Source organism: Ochotona princeps, chromosome 15 (assembly GCF_030435755.1).
Source record: "Ochotona princeps isolate mOchPri1 chromosome 15, mOchPri1.hap1, whole genome shotgun sequence".
Taxonomy (NCBI): Eukaryota; Metazoa; Chordata; class Mammalia; order Lagomorpha; family Ochotonidae; genus Ochotona; species Ochotona princeps.
Window position 1 is genome coordinate 54,942,234 of NC_080846.1, and position 6,741 is coordinate 54,948,974.

Here is a 6,741-nt window from a genome sequence, read left to right on the forward strand (position 1 = left end):
TGGAGCTGAGCCCTGGAGGCCACCTGCGCTGCTGCTTTTGCCTTGCCAACACAGCGCCTGCCCTTCAGAGCCTTTCTAGTCCAGGTTTTCCTCTCTCCACTCCCATTACTCCTCCTCGCTTTCATGCCATCCACGTTTCCCATCAGGGTCCTTAAGACAGTCATCAGTTATTTTAAATTCATAGCCAAATTCTAAAATTTCTACCACCCATGACTTTGGTTTTGCTGCTCGCTCTCTTTCTGTTGTACTTTCTGTCTCTTTAAGTTGTGTAAAATGCAGGTTTGGGAGCTGCAAGTTAGCTCGTCTACTGCTTGCCATGGCTGAAGGAGTCCGCGGCTAATGTTCCCGTTGGCCTTGTTTTTGCCTGCTCTGCTCGTTCTGAGTTTCCTCTTGCCAGTTCTTTCAGTGGTGGCCTGTCCCAGCCCTAGCTGCTGTGTCATCTGGGAGCCTGATGCATGTGGTGCCAAGGTTGGAGGGTGGGGTGGTGTGAAGAAGCATTCTGCTCGCTCTGTTCTTAGGCTTCAAGCTTTTATTGAGCTTTATTATTTTTATTATTTTTTTAAAAGAAAGATAGATAAAGAGAGGAAGAGAGACAGAGAGGAAGATCTTCTGTCCACTGATTCACTCCCCAAGCGACTGTAATGGTTAGAGTTGAGCTAATCCAAAGCCAGGAACTTCCTCCAGGTCTCCCACACGGGCGCAGGATCACACGGCTTTGGACCATCCTTGACTGCTTTCCCAGGCCACAAGCAGGGAACTGGAAGGGAAGTGGAGCTGCTGGGATTAGAACCTGTGCCCATATGGGATCCTGGAGCGTTCAAGGCGAGGACTTTAGCCACTAGGCCACCGCGCTGGGCCCTCTGATTGAGCCTTCATACCTGAGCTCTGACCTTCACAATGGTCTCATCCCCCACCTACCTTGGGTGGGATACAGTGTTGGAGGAGGCTAAGGCTGGGTGTTTCCTTTCTTCCACATTGGTGAGGGTCTGTTAAAGGTTTTCTGAGAGAAGGACTTTGTTAAGAACAATGCTCTGGGTTTATTTCAAAATTACTACTTTCTTCCTATCCCTGCTGGAAGCTTGTGGGATCCATGGTGGTAAAAGTCACAAAAAGTGGGGGCCCATTGAAACTGAGCTCTGATACATTTTTTCAATCTTGCAAGGGGGTCCAGTGCTCTGTAAGTATTCATATCATTTGCTAGTTCCAGTTGCTTTGCTGCCAGCAAGCCATAATGTTCAATTCCATCTGTTGATCTGACCTCTTCCAGTGTGGGGGCACGAATGGCTTCCCTGTGATTTCAATTCTGTGACGGGTCTTAAAAAGGTTCTTATACATTCTTCTTTAAGATTCATTTATTCAAGGCCCCAGCTGTGATGTCGCAGCAGCTGGATCCTCACTTTGTAAGCCCTGGGATCCCATATGGGCACTGTTCCATGTTCTAGTCGCTCCACTTCCCATCCAGCTCCCTGCTTGTGTTTTGGGAAAGCAGTCGAGGACGGCCCAAAGCCTTGGAACCCTGCAGATGCATGGGAGACCTGGAGGAAGCTCCTGGCTCCTGGCTTTGGATTGGTTCAGCTCTGGCTGCAGCACAATTCTGGCCCAGAGAAATGGTGGTGTATTTTAACTTGTTTAACTCTTTTTTTTTGTTAGAACGGGAGTGGAGACTTCCATGTCCTTTACATGTCTGGGCTATCCTGTCTATCTGTAGGAAACAACATGTGATGGCATGCATATCACTTCCTCATTTCATACACAGGTGGCCTGAAATTAGCCATAGGGGGAAAATGTAACTCACCCAAGTTGACAAATGTTACCAAGCAAGCTTGATTTACTTTGTTAACTGTCTCAATTTAAGAAAGTGACAGGGGGCCACAGTGTGGTGCATAGATTACAAGCACTAGTGAAGTCTCTGCCTATAACCCAGGCATCCCGTACTGGAGGACCTATTCGAGCCATGGCTGCTCCACTTTTTTTTTTTTTAAGATTTTATTCATTTTATTACAGCCAGATATACATAGAGGAGGAGAGACAGAGAGGAAGATCTTCCGTCCGATGATTCACTCCCCAAGTGAGCCGCAACGGGCAGATGCGCGCCGATCCAAAGCTGGGAACCGGGAACCTCCTCCAGGTCTCCCACGCGGGTGCAGGGTCCCAATGCATTGGGCCGTCCTCCACTGCTTTCCCAGGCCACAAGCAGGGAGCTGGATGGGAAGTGGAGCTGCCGGGATTAGAACCGGCGCCCATATGGGATCCCGGGGCTTTCAAGGCGAGGACTTTAGCTGCTAGGCCACGCCACTGGGCCCGGCTGCTCCACTTCTAATCCAGCTCCCTGCTGATGCGCCCACGAAGCAGCAGCGGATGGCCCAAGCCCTTGGGATCTCTTCCCCACCTGGGACGCTCGGATGGAGTTCCAGACTCCTGGCTTTGGTGGATCCTTCTTGGCTACTTATGAAGTAAACCAGCAATAGAACATTTCTTCCTCTGCCCCTCCCATTCTTTATCTGCTTTCAGAGAAAGTAACATTTTTTTTTTAAAGTGATATAGAAAATGTTAATAATGAAGTTTAAAAATGTGTGAGAGGATGGGCATAGAGCCCAGCAGTTGGGACACCGGTTAAGCAGTATCATGTTCCTTAGTGTAGTACTTGGCTTCAATATCCAGCTCTGCTTCTAATTCCAGCTCCTTGCTCACATGCAGCAGCAATGGTCCGAGTGACTGGGTTGCTGATTCCTCATGGAACACATGAAATTGCACTCCTGGATCCTACCTGCAGAACCCCAGCTGTTAGTAAGTATTTAGGGAGCAAACCAGCAAATGGAAGATTTGTTTTTCAAATAAATCCGCTTTTTTAAAGCTGTATTATTTGGGGTCAGTGCGATGTGTTGCATGTAATCCTCTGCCTGAGATGCCAGCATCCTATACGGGCACTGGATGAATTCTGGCTGCTCCACCTTGATGCAGCTCCCTGCCGATGGCCTGGGAAAGCAGCGGAGGGCAGCTCAAAGCCTTGGGACCCTGCACCTATGTGGGAGACCCAGAAATTCTCGACTCCTGGCTTCAGACTGGCTCAGTTCTGGCCACTACAACCATTTGCGGAGTGAACTTGCAGATGGAAGACCTGTCTCTCCTCTCTGTACTTCTGCCTTTCAAACAAACTTTCGAACAAACATATCCTTTTTAAAAAATGTATTACGTCTATAGTTATTACATTATCAATAGCACAAAAATGGTTTCAGTGTCAAACGCCTATTATCCAACTTAGCAGATGGTGTGCTCATCTTAGACAAATGAGTGGTAGTCCAAGATTTCATTTTCATCTTACGATAATGCATTTGAAAATACCAACTGCTGAGGTTTGAACACTAGCTTGGCTATTTCACAAAGGCCCACGCAGCTGAGGGTTGGCTCCAAGGGCGGCAGGCATTTGGAGGAGACAGTCTCCACAGGCTGAGGTCTAGTAGGAAGCCCTTATGTTATTCAGGCTGAGCCGTTCCGAAAGTATTTCTCCTAAGAGTCTTACTACGAAAGTTTGTGCTTGGACCCAACTCTCTATTCTCTGTGAGCTATATAAACTTCGCTTTCCTTTCTAAGTAGTTTTTTTCTCAGGTATTTCACCGCAGAGACAAAGGGGAGACGAATCCACCCACCAATATTCACAACTGTCAGAGCAGCACAGGGTGAGTGGTGGGAAGCAGGCTGGGGATTGCTGGTGTTGTACACCATCGGAGTCAACTGCAACTCACATGGGCTGTGTGTGACTTGGCTGCTCCAGCACCGATCCGCCCTCTGGTGGAGCAGCAGCAGACGGCTCTAACGCTTGGGCTTTTACCACTGATGTTGGAGATCTCAGCTCCTGATTTCAGCCTGGCCCAGCCCCAGCAGATGGGAGATTGTTTCTCCTTCACTTTTTGTAACCTAAACATGGTTGTCAGATGTAATCACCATGAACTCAGGGATCTGGCAGAATTTGGGTGTGTTCATTTTGGTGCAGTGGGTGTAATACTGTAAATGTTGATGAGCCAGGGACCAGCGCTGTGGTACAGCATGTTAATCCACTGCTTGCGTGCGGGTTTGAGACCCTGCTGCCCTTACTAATGGCCTTGGAAAGCGGCAGAGGATAGCCCAAGTTTGGGCCCCCACACTCACATGGCAGCCCCCAGAAGCTCCCAGTTTCTGACCAGTCTAGCACCAGCTCTTGTGACCATTTGGGAAGTGAATCATTGGATGGAAGATCCGTCTCTCTTCTCTTAATTCTGCCTTTCAAGTAAAAGTAAAACTAAAATCTTAAAAATATTGATGTTCTCTAAGTTGGCTGGGGTGGCAGCAGTAACAGCTTGAGTACCTGGGTCCCCAGAATAGAATCCTGGTGCCCAGGTTTGGTGCTGGTTCAACCCCAGGCACCATGGGCACTGGGAGGGGCCCCAGGATGGAACTCTGTCTCTCTGCCTCTTAAACAAAAAGAAGAAAAAACGGCAAACCTTGAAAGTGAGACCATCCAAGTCTGCCGAGGTCTTGGCCACACTTTCAGGTGGGCGGCACCAGCATTGCCCATCCATTTCCTAATTAATTAAGAGACCACCAATGGGAAACATCTTACCTGTAGGTTCCCCACCCAACAAGGAGGGGTCAGAGAATGCTTAAAATCCCAAGACCCTTCCTCAAACCTTTGGTGTCTCTCTCTCCCTCCCCTTTCGAGAGGAACCCTCTCTCCCAGCTTTCTCTCCGGAAGTACTTCCCCTTCTCTCTCCATTCCCTGCTCACCTGGTCCTTTCACAAACTAACTTTTCTGTCTGCAACAGATTCCCGGCTTTTTATTTCTATACCAAGCTGAGGAAAGAACCTACCGGGAATTTCTGGTAATGAAAGCATTCTGTGAGAATTGGTGGGCTACTGGAAATATACAATAAAGATTGCAGATCATTTTTTTTTAAAAGAAGATTTATTCATTTTGATTGGAAAGGCAGATTTAGAGAGAGAAGGAGAGACAGAAAGAAAGGTCTTCTATCCACTGGTTCATTCCCCAAGTGACTGCAATGGTGACATTTGAGCCGATCCGAAGCCAGGAGCCAGGAACCTCATCAGCCAGGACAACGACTGGCACCCATATGGGATCTGAGTGCAGGCAAGGTGAACACTTTAGCCATTAGGCTTCTGCGCTGGGCCATGTAAATTTTATTTATTATTATTATTTTTAAATTTTTATTGCAAAGTCAGATATACAGAGGAGAGACAGAGAGGAAGATCCTCCATCCGATGGTTCACTCCCCAAGCGGCTGCAACAGCTGGAGCTGCGCCAATTCGAATCCAGGAGCCAGGAACTTCCTCCAGGTCTCCCACGCGGGTGCAGGGTCCCAAAGCCTTAGGCCATCCTCAACTGCATTCCCAGGCCACAAGCAGGGAGCTGGATGGGAAGTGGAGCAGCCGGGATTAGAACCAGCGCCCATATGGGATCCCGGGCATGCAAGGCGAGGGCTATAACCACTACGTTATCGCGCCGGGCCCATAAATTTTATTTTTTATAAATTCTATGATACACATTCTTTATATTAAGTTTCAAAATAAGATGAATTTGGAGCAACACAATGGCTCATTGGCTAATCCTCTTCCTGCAAGCACTAGCATCCTATAGGGGTCTCAGTGTGTGTCCCAACTACTCCAATTCTGATTTTTTGTCTTTTCTCTGTAAATCTGCCTTTCTAACAAAAAAATCAGTAATTAATTAGTAATGCTACACATCATGGATAACTTTAAAAATTTATTTGCTCCAAAAGCAAGAGAAGAGAGAAGGTCAGAGAGAAAAAGGGTAAGAGGGAGAGAAAAAAATCTTTCATTTGCTGGTTCACTCCCCAAATGGTTACAACAGCCAGGACTGGGCCAACCAAAACCAGCATCCTGGGACTCCATCCAGGCTTCCTAGAGGGACACAGGGGCCCAAGCACCCGGGCCGCTGCCTTTCCAGGTGCTTTCCTAGGAAGCTGGATCAGAACACAAAGGAGCCAAGATTCAAACAGGCAATATGGATGTGGTCACCTCATGCGGTTGTTTAACCCACTGTACCACAACGTACACTCCCAGACGTTAAAAAAAAAAAGGAAAATTTCTCTGCCTAGGATTTGTCAATGGTAAGGCTGTTATTATTATTATTGTTTTAAGATTGATTTGTTTTTATTACAAAGTCAGATATACAGAGAGGAGGAGAGACAGAGAGGAAGATCTTCCGTCCGATGATTCACTCCCCAAGTGACCGCAACGGCCAGTGCTACACCGATCCGAAGCCGGGAACCAGGAACCTCTTCCAGATCTCCCACACGGGTGCAGGGTCCCAAAGCTTTGGGCCGTCCTCCACTGCTTTCCCAGGCCACAAGCAGGGAGCTGCATGGGAAGTGGAGCTTCTGGGATTAGAATTGGCGCCCATATGGGATCCCAGAGTGTTCAAGGCGAGGACTTTAGCCGCTAGGCCACGGCACCGGGCCCAACGCTGTTATGCTTTACAGGAACTATGCTGAATATCCATGGTGGGGGGTGGTGTTCTATCAGGATGTGGAGATATGATTCAACATCACACAGCTTACCCTGTTGTGTCCAGATTTTGAGATCCCCAGAAATCACCAGGAGTCTGAAATTGATCCAAGTGCAGAAGGATGGTTTATTCAAGCTCAGCACAGGGGAGCCTGGGTTCTTGGTTGAGAGCTTACCGGGAGTGTGCTCACCCCTCCAAATGGCACATTCATAGTGTTTGTA